General features: G+C 45.4%; 1 protein-coding gene across 3 annotated transcripts in view; it reads right to left on the bottom strand.

The window, feature by feature from the left end:
* The window catches only part of LOC144158635 (uncharacterized), a 29020-nt gene that overhangs the window by 3982 nt on the left and 10164 nt on the right, over window positions 1-14874 (bottom strand). The window contains exons 3-4 of one of the 3 annotated variants that reach the window (XM_077689659.1): window positions 3582-4212; window positions 1161-1208 (exon numbers count right to left, since the gene is read on the bottom strand). The exons of 1 other annotated variant lie outside the window; for it this stretch is intronic. The gene's annotated coding sequence lies outside the window, so the exon portion shown is untranslated. The remainder of the gene's footprint in view (window positions 1-1160; window positions 1209-3581; window positions 4213-14874) is intronic. One more of the 3 variants, XM_077689660.1, reaches the window with a different exon arrangement.

Raw genomic sequence — 14874 nt, 5'->3', positions numbered from 1 at the left:
AACAAATACATAAATAATAATGATAAAAACATCCACTTTGCGAGATAATCGTCGCCAGTAAAGCTTCTTTTGCAAAAGGTACACACAAAGCATGAACAGCAACTCGTGTTGAGAATATGCTTTTCACAGTGTGTTTCGAACCCAGAAGCATTCCGAAGCATACACAAAAACATTTCTTTTTTCTTCTTTTAAGAAGAGAAAGTCCCCCCTTCCTTCCTGGAAGATTGATTGATTGATTGTGGGGTATAACGCGCCGACGCAACGCAGCCGATGAGGCGCGCCGTAGTGGAGGGCTCCGGATTAATTTTGACCACCTGGGGATCTTTAACGTGCACCGAAATCTCGTACACACGAGCGTTTTTGCTTTTCGCCTCCATCAGAAAAGCGGCTGCCGCAGCCGGGAATCGAACCCGCGACCTCGTGCTCAGCAGCGCAACGCCTTAGCCACTGAGCCACCGCGGCGGGTCCTTCCTGGAAGAGACCATGAAGATAAACTACAAGTTTGGCTCATTTTTTTTTAAAACACCGCTTTATCCCAATAAAGATACCAGTGTTAACACAAACTTTAAATGATTAATATAGATGCTCATGAAAACTGAAGCACTCCAGCAACTTTCTTGCCGAGCCTTTATGAAGTTACAGATTCTTGTATGTGTGATTGGCCACCACTGACCAAATCCACTGTCCACTGTGCAACCGAGATGCTGCTTCTAGCTCCGTTTGACTGTACAACATTAATGCCAACATGCAGTTGGCACGCTGATAGCCATGTTTGCAGCGCTTTGTCATGTCACAAAAATTTGGAGATGTTTTCAGTGTTTTATCCTTCGTTCGTAAACAAAACGCGAATCGAAGCCAGAATCAAGTTGAGTCAGTTACCAGAGGCTAGAGATCTTGCAAATCGACCAAAGTTGTGTTCTCTTTTCACGGCCCCTTTCGAAGAAATTCGGTAGTTTAGGCTAAAAATAGGCAGTATTGTTAACCCACCTGGCTGCCACAACCACACACACTGCATCTACAATCCAAACTTGGACAGAGGGAGAAAAAATAAATCGGCCACATCGTGACCATGCCAAAGCAGGACTTGGTCACACGGGTAGGCACATGACACGACATCAGCACTCATCCTGTTCACATCACCACGAGCAATAGATGCTAACATCGATCCGATGACAACTTGGTTTTCAGACAGGAGCTCAGTCGGAATACTAGAGAGAAAAAGGGGGGGGAGAAAGCAGTCATTGTAGCAAACAAATTCCATCAATTACGATATTACTTTGTGGTATGTCTTTCTTTTCTGCGCTGTCAAACAAGTCAAACTGAGAAAACTGGAAATAAGTTAGATTTGGCTCCAACAGAAAAAAAAAACGCAGAGCTAATTTGATTTTAGGTTCCCTAGGGCAGTAATGAGGTATAGCGAAGGCAAGCCATTCGGAGCTGCTCTTTTGTACTAAAAACAAGAAACAAACCAGACATTATTCTTCTCTTATCAGTTACAACTCAATTCCATTTATTCCCAAAGAGTGTCCATGGAAGTGGTATACAAGCAAGGGTGCTTAGTAAATGGCACACCAACGCTGCTAGCTTCAACAAAAAGATTTAATTGTAAGTATGCTCACCTACAGGTAGCAATTATATCAGCAACAAAAGCAACATAGTATTGGCATTAACAGTAAAAGTTCCTTTATTTATGCATCACATAGTACTCGCACTCGAGTTTTTTCCCAATCTCAAAGCCACGTTCACTCATTGTATATAGTTTTGTACAAAAGCCACATTGCACTAATACACCGCAGGTACAAATATGGCCAAGTTGCGCAGTAAAAACACAATAATAAATTTTTCTACATTAAGTTGCTCAACACTGCCGTGTTCTTATCGCTGCTTTCACACATCAGCCAGAGGCTTAAATATTTGCAAATATATTCCACTGACAATGCAGTTTCTTTTTTTTTAGAGAGGAGATGGAAATACAGGGCAGATAAAACGTTCAGAGCAGAACACAAAGTGTTTCTCTTCGGTAATTAATTTAGCAGAACTAATTGCAAGTAGAATGCCATAAGGCTTGGACCAGGCATCGGCCTTTTGCAATGATGTACCTGAAGTGAATTTTCAACTCCCCGTGTCTGCCACAATGAATATAAACGATGATAAAATCAATGAAAGGGGGATCTGTCGCCCGTGCTACCCAACTGCATCGCATTGGTACAAATAAAAACAGGCATGCGTTCATTAATCAAAAGAAACTTATCAAATTAATCAATTATTAATCAAAAGAACCCAACAACTTGTTTGGAATGAAAAAGCATTAATGCCCAACTGAATGCCACAGAGTGCTCCTTTAATTAAGCAGGTATGTTGACCGCGACCTCCCGCAACCTTCCAGTCCACCTGAGTGGGTATACTGGGTATACTGCTGTGCTTACACCCCACCCTACTATGTGGTTGCCATATGTTGGGACTAACGACATCCCAATCAACATCAAACTCGTCAGTCGAGCTGCCTGCCCTGGTTGTCGATGTTTTGCAAGTCCAAGTCCCCAACGCGTGCTTTATGTTCACTCTTAGTACAATTGGTAGTCACAGAATCGAACTGGTGTGCGGTATGCGTGCTATACCCCACGGTTCAATAAGCCTCAATAGGCTTATTCAATACCGTATTTTTGCGTGTATAACCGGCACCGAAAATGCGAAAATTTCAGTGGGAAACTAGGGTTGCAGATAGTACGGGGGGTTTTTCCTTTAGTGCAGCTTCACGGCAATGCGCGTTGTGCCGTGAAGCTCCTACACAGTAACACTCACTAAGCCTTCCATAGCTCTAGCGAGAGCAGTGACACAGAGTAGATTGTGACTTTCGCCTTACAGTCAGTGTATTCTACTTGCTAAATATACGCTTTGTCTGTCTACATAGCATGTGATGTGTTGCTTGAGCAGTAGCTTTGGTGCAGCCCTTCCTGTATCAAATGTGTGGGCAGTGTGCGAGGATTTTTGTTTTTCTTTTCCAGCAGCTGAAAGTGGGGGTGCGGATTATATGCAGTGGCAGGTTATACATGCGAAAATACGGTAGGCCTCGGTCCGTTCACGCCCAGCGCCAAATTTTCCAAATCTTCTTTCCAGTTCAATTACTTTATTTCATCAGTGGCAAGGAACCATTTCAAACACCAAAGTTTAATGAGCTGTAAAATTACTTCCAAGTAGTGCATCAAAAAACCCAATTCTCTTATTGCACTCACCAGGGTTCATAGTATTGGAAAATATAGAGATTACAGTTTCATGGCTAACACTGTTTATTGAACTTCTGACAATAAAATTGCCAAGGTGCTGAGGCAAAAGGCGATTCAGGCATTGCAGTCGCCCCAGGTGCAGCAGCTGCCGCCAAAGACGACTGCAATACTCGCCTGACTAGGCCCCTAGCACCTGACAGCACAAGCGACAGCAGAAGCAGCTATACATGCCAAAATACATACAACAAGCATGCACACTTCCGGTGTAACAACAGCAACATATGCTAGACATTCTGTCTAGTGTTCCCCCAAAAATGACCTATTAGCTCTAACTATTTTGGTAACTAATCGACTTACTTGAAATCAGTGGAGAAAAAGCAGCAGGACTGACAAGTTTCGCAGAGTTGACTTAGAAATTAAAAGGAGCCGTATAAAGAGCAGTGTCCCCCCTTGAAACTCTCGCGGTGAGTCACTTGCTTCCCAATGTCCCTCCCTGCGTTGAAACTTCAAGCCACGCTTGCCGGAAGAGCTGCCTGCCCGTGTCCGCGCCGGTAGTGGCTGCGAAGGTAGGCGTGGCTGTTGAAGGTGGCTGCGCACAGGTGACACCCAAAGGGGCCACCCCCATCGTGGACACCCACGTGCGCCACCATATGCTGCCTGGTGATGAAGCCCGCGCCGCACACTGGGCACAAGAACCGGCGCTCCCCCGAGTGGATGCGCAGGTGTCGCGACAGGTTCGAGCACTGGGCGAAGCCGCGCGAGCAAACATGGCACCGGTACGGCTTCTCCCCCGTGTGGCACCGCATGTGCTTGACCACCATGTGCGGGTAGGGTGCCGTGTAGGGGCACAGCCGGCACCCGTGCACCCGCCGGCCACCACGGCCTTCCTGGCTGCCGTTTTGAAAGCCTGGCTTGCGATGAAGCGGTTTCTTGTTGCCGTCCGAGGAGGGCTCGGGGCTGAGTGGGGCTGGAAGTGCAACAGGCAAGGCTGGAAAAGAGGGAAAGCAAACAAATTAATACCGCATTTTTGCGCGTATAACCCGCCCCTGCATATAATACGCACACCCATTATTAGCCTGCCGGAAACAGAACAATCCTCGCATATTTCCCACACATTTGATACAGGAAAGGCTGCTAGAAAAAGCGTGTATTTAGCAAGTCGAATACACTGACTGCAACGCGAAAGTCACAATTCACTAATAAAATTCAGTTGTCATAAGAGCGCTCGTCCTTTTTTTTTTTTTTTTCCCCTTGTCCTTGTATGTTTTGCACAGTCACTGCCGTGGAAGGCTTAGTCAGTGTTACTGCGTAGGAGCTTCACGGCACAACGCGCATGGCCATGAAGCTGCACTGAAGGAAAAACCCTGCGTATTATCCGCACCCATGCTTTGACACTGTAATTTTCGCCTTTTTGGTGCGGGTTATACGGCCAAAAATATGGTACCCCTCTTTTGCATTCAGGCAATCTTTGTTAATCGTCCCAATCTGTTGTACTGTAATGTAGCATTGGTTTAACCCGTTCGTATTGTTTATTTCCTGCATACTTTTAAAAAATAGATAAACCAATACCTGTGCTGCACAGCCGTTTCAAACGCCTTCCGAAGGCTGTTGAACCAATTGCTATTGAGTGAACCAATTGTGAACCAATTGTCTATCATTGTAAATATACACCGGGTGCACTTTTAAGTGAGGACTCAATTGTAAATGAAAGTTGCCGTGTACCACGGGCATAACAGAGATTGGGCGTTTCATTTCTGCTCTCACTATTCTCTAAAGGAAGGTGGAAAAATATGTGCAACTGTGAGCTACCTAGGTTTCAGGCGTACAATAAACCTCCAAACTTCGCTGGCATGTGCGAGTAGTGATTTTTGTCCTCCAAGCAGATGACTTGCTCCGAATTATTTCAAAGGTTTCAGAAAAAGAAACAAAAGCAGCAAGCAGCAGCCAAGAACAGCGAAACTAGACCTCAACGGGCCATTTACTTTCACTGGAATCGTAATGAAGTACGACGAGTGCAAAGTTATTCCTAAGGCTCCTGTTGGAGCTTAGAGAATCGCTCGGCATTTCAAACACCGGTCAGAAGCCCTCGCAAGATTTTTTAGAAGTATACAGTTCAACCTCGTTGAACCAGCAGACTGATATAACGAATTATCAGATATAGAGAACTAAATACGAAGTTTTTGTGGTCACGCTTAATTTCAATGTGTCACAAACTGCTGGCCAGGCCCTCCATTTTCTATATTCGGGCGGCCGACATGACGGCCTCCCAGACGGAGTCGGCCATTTTGCGCCTGGCTGAGGAATTTGGGGTCACCCCTTCGGCTTTGTGCTCCCGTTCTTTGTTTCGCCCTGCCAGCTCCGAGGACAATGCGAGCTGCCGCATTCCAGCGTGCAGGTGCGGAGGGTGACGTCACGATCGCTAGCTCGGACGTGCGCATACGATCGTGGCGAGTTGCCGAGGGCCCCGAGAGGGGGGAACAGAGGAACAATGGGGAAGACTTCGGAGTGGGTCTACGGGACGGCCGGCGGAGGTTATTTAAGTGGACGCAAGCGGTCGCTTGGGACAGTCGGCTGGAGATTCGTGAACGGGAAGGGTCCGGGGGTGACGCGCTTTAGCGGAAGTACATCGGTCGGCTCGCGACGGGATGGTCCACGCCTCGGCTCAGCGCTCGAGTTCACCCGTCGCCGCGAGTCCCATGGCCGACCAGCTTCTGCACCCCGGAGCCCTGAAACACGTAAGCGGCTGCCCGGCGAGGTCGGCTCCACCTCGTCGTGACTTTCCGTCGGTGAACCAGCGGGTCCTCCTTGCCTCGTAGAGACTTTCTTTTACAACGCCCCTCCCGCCGTATTTTTTTTGTTGCCTCGGATTAAGATATCCACATCCTTCCGGGTTTTTTCTAGCGTCACTTGTAGCTAACGAGCTGAGAGTTGGTTTTTTTTGGTGTCTTGTTTGCAGTAGTGTTGTGAGTGAGGGTAATGATTTTGAGGACATTTCGAGTGTCGTGTACAGCTTGCAGAGCTGTTAGATGTTTCTTATAGCAAGTGCTGTTGTCGGGGGTTAACGATGTTTGTCCCATAGAGTGTTATGCCGGTTGCGAACTTGTTAGTATTTCTTTTTGTAGTTGCGTTACTGAGGTGTAACAAGTGTTGCCTCTAGAGTGTTTCGCGTGTCGTGTACAGCTGTCTGAGTTAAACCTTCGAGGTCAAAGGTTAAGCCGTAGGCCACGGTGGGTCGAGTGTCGTCATAGTGGCCACCTTGTGTATTTAGGTTTCTTTTGTTGTGTCACTACGTAGTTAGCGCTGTGCGCTAGCCTCCCAGCGTGCGCGCGCCCTTAGTGTACGGTTGATTAGTGCCTGCGCTCACGATGCCGATGGCAGTGTGAAGGTTTTTTTTTCTTCTTGTGTCGGGCGTTGCCCTGTAGTCTTTTTGTTTGTGCAGTAAACCAATACAATTCAAAACGTAGTCGAGCATCTCCGTTGTGATTTCCTTCACCCCAGCAATCTCGGCACACGTGAAAACTCACGGGCCAGCCACCCTGCTAAAATATAAATAACTGTTGTCTCGCACCCTTCTTTGGTATTTGCAAGCGGACGCAATGGTCTGGGGGAGGGGTTTGTGGCACAATGACACCTATTCTTTTTATAACAAAGCCAAAACCTCGAGAGCCACGTGATATCGGCTATAACGAAGAAATATTTGGTTCCCGCGAGGCTCAAAACGCTACAGCTAGCGTACTAAAAGCAAAGTTTAAAAGAAGTGCGACAAAACAACCGTTTTTCTTTTTAGTAGCTTAAGGCCCTCTATTGCGTGGACACTATGAAAAACTTCATTCCGCTCAGACTGTGAAAAGCCACCAGGCGAAGGCCACATCCTCCTTCGAGTAAATAAGAAGGCCGGCCTGTTTTGCCGAACGAACTTTGTTGTGTTGTATTTTCACGTTCTCATGTTCCGGTCTGTTTAGTTGGAAATGCCACAAGGAGACAGTTAAGGACTACCTCGCTCATAGTGGGTTTGAAGCCTACAACAATGCGTTTTTTTTATCTAGGATTGTCGCGCAAGCCAGATTGCCGATTTGTTAGAGCCGATTTTTACCTCTATGGTTATAACAAATATCGGATATATAATAACAACTATCGGACATAATGAACTAATTTACTGCCCCGACAGTACTTCGTTATAACGAGGTTCAATTGTAACTTCAAACTGTGTTCCATTGCACCAATCGCAATGCAGGTTACTTTTGTTCTGCAGGATATACTATTAGTTAGGACCATGTTGGTGTCACCAGATAGGTGTCACCAGGTAGGTGTCACCAGGTGGGTGTCATATTAGCCATTTCGATTAGACCTCCAACCTCATTTTTTTTCCTTTTTGCACTCTGCTCCCTCCAAATACAGAAAATTCATAAACCTTTATATTAACTGTATTTGCTCATCGCTAAATGAGTTTTAACGTCTTCACACACAACTGCATCGCTCGTAGTGGTAACCAAAATTTAAAATTTTTGTTCTCCTTCGACACCACGAGTGCGAAAAAATGTAGCTAACACGGCTGCCTCACACAGAAAAGTCCACATGCAGCTCGTGGGTAGCCAACAGGTCACAAAATGCAGTACCACTTTTTACAAACAAGCAGCAGCCTAACGTTCTGCATACGTCAGTACCAAACACTTTAAAATTTCCGAATACTGAAACTCTGACAAAAACGTAGATCGAACAAGAAAAATAAGAGAAGTATATATTTGCCACAACCACAGGAAGCATTGCGCATCAGCCCTTCGAGACTCAGCAGCAACAATATCATAAAAAAGGCTGGTTACTGCGCTTATGCATCAGTAACATCTCTATAGTGCTCTTTTTAGACCGGAACTAAAGCATAAAAGCTGCTACTTAAGGCACTCACTCTGTAATTTCAGTCAAACAAAACATTACGAGTTATTGCCAGGTTTAAACTCTGGCAAACACATTCGCACGCAGTGATATGTCAAGTACATAATTGTAACCAGGTAGACGCGTTACAATACTGACATCATATAGGGCAATACATGGAAACAATCAATTCAACATACAGCACAATCATCAACCGTCCTTCAATTTTTAACTCAAGGGTCAGAACGCCAATAAAATTAATAAGGTCTGTAAGTCGCAATCAGAGCACAAAGCTACTAAATGAACCCAACGGACGCTTAAAACTGGTACACAGCTGATCGATAATTTTCTACTAGTACACATAATCCCCTCCCATACGGCGAAAAACAATATCAGGGGCTTATACAACAGCAGCACTACTAGCATTCAAACACACCTGGTTGCAAACAAAGTGGTCTAACACAAGCACAAACAAATGAGATGCGTGCGGTTCTATCAATGCCTTCACTTTTCTTTTTTTTTTCGTTTTTGAAGCGATAGCTTTTTACAAATCGGCAAGTGACAGTGCAAAAGACTGAAGGGGCAAAAAAGCCAGCCACACAAACAATTCACTGCCATTGGCTTTACACAAATGCGTCTTAAGCTTTACAAGTCACTGACTCATTTCACCAAGAATCCTTTGAACTCCCAAAAAAAGTTCACTACAAATACGTGTCGTACATAACAAAGTAAAGGACAGATTGCAAACAACCAGCACACACACTTTCTTTAGTAAACAGAGAAGCACAGGACAGCACACTACTTCAATTTAGCGACAGCTCATTGAGGGCTAACAACAGGCACTTGATGAGTTCTGGTGCCCTAACTCCAGGCACCGACAACCAAATCTAACAATCAACTTTTACGTCTCACCAAAACTGTGGCTAGACATGAAAGATGCATGCGCTCAACCGCGGTAGATCTAGGAAGTGTATTTTGTTCACATCGCAGTTAAAATTGGAGCTTTACGCATTCAGGCTACTGCAGGGCAAAGGCTTCTCCCATTAATCTCCAATTATCCCGGTCCTGTGCTAACTGCGACCAATTTATCCCCACAAACTTTTTGATCTCATCTGCCCATCTAACTTTCTGCCGCCCCCTGCACCACCTGCCTTCTCTAGGGATCCACTCTGTTACCCTTAATGACCAACGGTTATCTCGCCTTTGCATTACATGCCCTGCCCATGTCCATTTCTTCTTAATTTCTACTAATATGTCCTTAACACGCGTTTGTTCCCTGACCCACTCCGCTCTCTTCTTGTCCCTTAATGTTACACCTATCATCTTCCGCTTCATTGCCCGCTGAGTCGTTCTCAATTTAAGTTGAACCCTCTTAGTGAGCCTCCAAGTTTTGGTGACCTTGGTGACCACTTGGTGACCTTCAAATGTGCACTGAAATCTCAAAAACACTTTGGTTTTGCTCTGTACCCCTTTGTGCAGGCTAACAAGCCAGCACGTCGGCTTCGTCACGGGAGCCCCGACGTCGGCAGTTTGGGGAAAGGAGCAGATGATGTCGCGCTGGCCCACTCTGGGCCTTCTCAGGCGGGTTGAGATTAAAATGGATTTAAAATATGTTATACTGAACGGCTACGGTTGAAACTTGCTGGGAGATGTCTCCTGATAACAGGGAAGCATTTTACATGGTCATCTCAGCGTTGAAATTTTGTGTCACTACTCCTTTAAGTTTCAGACGATTATATATCGGTCAACCTACGGCTTCAACTCATCTGCCCTTCCTTGCGTCGTATGTTTGTGGAACAATCTCCAGAACAACATCGCATCTCAATTAGAACCAGAGAGAGTCCAAAAACTTCTGCACTCTCTCTTTTTTTTCATAGGAACCCAACATTTGTATTTAAACAACCTTGCGCCACCTTTTGTATGTGTGTATTATTGTTTGTTATTATCCCAATTTTTCCATTTCCAGATTAAGGTCATGTGTCATCTTGTACCGCAGCACGCACTCTCTTTTATACAGCTTCAAACTCTGTGCCCGCTCGCACTTTTGTGTTGTAGAACGTCTTTGTACACACGAGATCATGTTCTCTATTTTTGCCACCCTTCACGATCCTGCGTTTTCAAAACTAGCGCAGTTTGCTTTGTATGCACTGCACTTGGCAAATTTTAGCTGCATGTGTTTAAGATGGTTTTTTTTTATTATTATTATTTTTATTGAGTTGAATTTCACATACTTGTTTTTTTCACGCTTCCTTTCTACAATGTTCCCATGTGCAACTTGACGAAGTTTTTGTGTGTGTGTGTGTGTGATCACTTTTGCAACCCCCCCTCCCCCCCTCGTCCCCCTTACTTTATGTCCTGCAATAGGGACTGAAAGGTCCAGTAGAGTTGATACATACAGTTGAACCCCTTTATAAGAGACATATACAGGGAAGCAGTTTCTGTCTCTTATACAAGATGTCTCTCATAAGCAGGGAACCATGTTTTCACTTACTAATCAGACCCTAGTTCAATGTTGGCATCATATCACTAAAATAAGCTCAAAAGAACGCTACAGCATGTTGCAAAATATTCATTATAATTTATGTTTGGCCCCCAGAATTTATGAAATAGTTCTGAATCTTTGTTTACTTCATGACTGTATTTACACTGTTTTTTACAACCGATTCTACGAGCTTTCTTTCGTTTCACTGTTTGTGAAAGATGAATCGTAAGTGTTGAGCTCACAGGCCTGATGAATAGCCAGAGCGCACAGCTTCTTCCGCTGTGCGCTCAGGCTATTCATTACGCCTGCAGGACTCAACATCTGCGATGCTTCTTGATTGGGAGCTACGCGAGTGGGAGAGCCCGCACGTGCGGTCGCGCTCCAATGGATGGCAGTAAGCTTCAACCACTTCTGTAAGTTGCATTTCCATTGGCAGGGCTCCTCATCGTCATTTCATAGAATACTGAATCACTGTGTGTTTGCTGAAGTTATAATAAATTGCGACTGCAGGCGTCTGTTGTCTCCCTGTGTTTCCACAATGGAAGCAACTGCAATTAGTGACTGGTGGCACTCCACCTGAAGTTAAAATGTCTGTTACAAGCGATATTATTGATTATAGTTCCAGGATGACTTGTCCCTTACAACCAACTGTCTTCTACATCCGATGTCTGTTATAAAAGAGGTCAATTTAATTGGAAAGATAGGGCAGCCAACCATGTGGGTGAATAGTGCCTCTTATACCCATTTGTCTCTTACATCCATGTCTCTTACAACGAGGTTCAACTGCGGTGACACGTTGAAGAGCAGCGCGGGACAAGTGACAAAACACAGAAGAAGACACACAGTGCGCTAGCTTCAAACATTAATGACAGAGAAACCCAACCACCACATACATACCGCACTTATCAGCCAACATGCCTAATTTGAACCAACCAGGATGCATTCAGTATATCGCAACAACGCAAATAAAACTGCGTAGGAATTCAACATAATCACAAATGGATAAAAGTATCAGAATACAAGTACGCCAATTAAAACCTTTAGAGAGAACAAGTTGCCAGAGGCATCCTTGACATTTGTTTTTATTTTCACGCCAATCACATTTGCTGGAGCTACGAACCTAGGGCCCATAAGCCGTTGCTTCCCAATCACTCTGCCAATTTGGAACTCGTTAAAAGAGGTATCGTTAAACTGTGCTTTACCAATGCCCTGAAGAAGTCTTGTGAGCACAAGACAGGCCCAAGCTTTGAAAAACAGACAGTTAGTTTATCAGAAGCAGCATACCCAACTCATGTCATAGTGTCGGTGGCTGAGGGCATACTCAGGAAGTCATGCACAAAAGAGCTTGCTGATTCGCCACTCCTGACGAAATAAAGCAAAGTGGCGGTGATCCCATACCTGCATCACTTGTGCCATAACCTCAAAAAGTAGCTTCTCGCTCCAACATAAAAGTAGTTTTTTCTGCCCCCGAGAAGCTCGGAAATCTCGGCCAATTGACAAAACTCAACAGCTCTTGCGAAGCCCTCATGCAAGACAAAGCACAGAAACAAATTTGTTGAGCTCACAGAGTGTGCCGTTTTTTAGATTCCGCAAGGTTGCGGCAAGTTTTACGTGCTGCACTCAGGCGGATGGTTGAATGAACGCTTAAAGGAGCACAGCTACAATGTTTCTAGTCAAAAACAGGGCTTTTTTGCTTTACACTCCAAAACTTCTAGCTGTTCTCCTCCCCTCTTTGAGAAATGTGGTGTTTTGGCCAAACACCAACACCCCCTAACACACCAAATTTTGGAAGTGAAATCCCGTACTGATTTGGGTGACCTTTGCGTTTCGAAACTGTCAGTAGCTCTTCGGGCAAAAGAGATCGATTTTTAAAGTTGGAACTCGATATTTTCTTGTCCGGGGTGTCTGTCTTAACGCGCATGCGCTCTGCTGCTTGTCCTTGCATGCCTCTGGCAACTTTTTGTCTGTAAAGGTTTCTATCAGTGTACAGTGTAGACCGCTTATAACGTATGTCGCGGGAGTCGCAAAAATCCGCACTATAAGCGGTACCGCGCTATAACCAAAACGTGCGCGAATTCAACCAAATCGCCACCTAAATCTCAAGTCATCCTAAATTTTTTATCACCCAAACGCACAGCGCCTAAAAACGAAGGAAGGGTCTTTATTTCGTATTATTTTTAACATCAGCCGCTGCTGCCGGGTCTCACATTGCAAAAGCGCGGTCTTACAAACGGCGAGTGCGGCTTTAACTTCCGTTGTGTTTGTGTTTTGGAAGACCATGGCTGCGTTTTTTGCGTCTATGAAGATGCCGCAGGACATGATAAGAAAGGGCAGCGGGATTTTTTTTTTTACCCCACCTTGTGTTCACGATGCCGAAGGCGGCTGCTTATCAGCGCAACGTTCTGGTGGTGGAAATCTTCGCGCGGCTGGCTTGTTCGGGAAGAGCGGTGGCTTATCTGCACAACGTTCTAAAGCGTGAACCGCATGGAGCAATTTCTCGCGAAAACGTGCAGCGCACACCGCAGGCGCGGATACAACTGACGTAATGTGTGCGGCGCGGTAAGAGACGGCAACATGGCGTCGGCACTGGCCGTGAAGCGGTGCAGGCAGCTCCAGCGACCACTTCTAACCGCTCGCTGAAATGCCGCACGAGGCGCTAGCGAAGATGCTCATGCAAGAAAAGAGCTGATAATGTGACCGCAAAGTGGAATATAAACTGCCATCCACGCTGCTTGTGAAAGCGCCCATCAAAAAATACCGCGGTGGTAAGCCTAAAAGTCCCTTCATCTGTTCGACGGGGACGACGGCGCGGCTAACCGGCTCGGAGCGCTTAGAATCTCCCGCCATTAGGTGCGCGTCTTTCCATTGGTGCAAGTCGTCAGGCTCCTCCCACTGTCACGCGAAGAAGCCACCGCGAGCGCGGAATCGTAGACGCGAGCATGAAAAAAACGCACGCGCAACGCCGATGTGCACAATTCGTGTGCGAAAACGGGCCATGCGGTTTACGATTAATAGAAACAACTTGCCACGCGCGGACGGGGAGCCGGTCGCTATCTTCCGAGGTGCATCAAGCAGGGACAGCTGTGGTTATCACGTACGCGCGAACTAAATAAAGGGTGCCTATTTTTTGCTTCTGTGTCGAAGTTAGAGGAGAGCAAGGGGTGCGCGCTGCGTCAGATGGCCGATTTCATCATTTCTTTTTTCTTTTGCTACCCTAAAACGATGCCCCAGCTGCGCCGTTCGATGAGCAGACCTGCCGAAAAACCGCACTATAAACGGTATTGTGTTTCGGCCAACCGCATCTTAAGCGGTACGATTATGCATTGAGTTCTATGGGAGGCAAACCGGTGGTCACAAAAACCCGCGTTATATCCGGTCCCGCACTATAAGCGGTTACGTTATAAATGGTCTACACTGTACTTGTATTCTGATGTTTTTATTGATTTGTGACAACATTGAATTTCTACGCTGTTTTATTTGTGTTGTTGCGATACACTGACTGCATCCTGGTTGCTTCAAATTAGGCATGTTGGCTGATAAGTGCGGTATGTATGTGGTGGTTGGGTATCTCGTAGTCATTAATTGTTCTGCTGTGTTCTGTTACTCGCAAATTTATTCTGTATGATCCGCCAAGCTTCATTTTTGTAACCCCCTTACTCCGTTCTCTACAAAGGGGCCTGTAAGGTTTTTAAAATAAACTGTGATATTGAATCAGCATTCATTTAAGGCCTATGTACTGTTCCTTTCGACGCGGTTTCTTATGCAAGAAATTTAATTATGTTCCTGCATGTGAGTAACTTTCTAGTTGCACATCTGAAGCGCAGTAACCTTACTGCGCATTTGTAAGACCAAACTGCAAAGTGCTATATGTGTTGCACCTATAATAGACGAGCACCAAAATCGCAGTTAGATATGTCTGGAGTTTGTCTGGTGCTCCCTGAAAAAAAATCGTTCAGGGGCGTTTCTTTGGATTCTTTTTATCTCCAGTTAAACTGCTGCCGGCGGTATTCATATTCCTATAATATACGTAGTTCAATGTGAGTTTTAAATTTCTCACTTTATTTCGCCTCAGGAATCCGACAGCATATCGCACTGTGTGTCTTGTGTTTTTGTCCCTCGTCTTGTGCTACGCTTCGACTTGTGATTGAAAGGTACTCTTAAAAAACTAAATAATGTTTGCTGTTTGGGTCGGTTCACAGTGCATTTCTACCGTGAAAAGTATCTGAAGTTCTCAAATATCGAGATTAACAAATAATGGAGCGGTAAAAGTTTGTGCCGCCACACGAAGGCACGAGAACT

This window comes from Haemaphysalis longicornis, unplaced genomic scaffold (genome assembly GCF_048455015.1).
Source record: "Haemaphysalis longicornis isolate Haplotype H1 unplaced genomic scaffold, Haemaphysalis longicornis Haplotype H1 scaffold_10, whole genome shotgun sequence".
In the NCBI taxonomy this organism is placed as follows: domain Eukaryota; kingdom Metazoa; phylum Arthropoda; class Arachnida; order Ixodida; family Ixodidae; genus Haemaphysalis; species Haemaphysalis longicornis.
The sequence above is the reverse complement of the archived record's forward strand: the minus strand, read 5'-3'. Positions and strand labels throughout refer to the sequence as shown.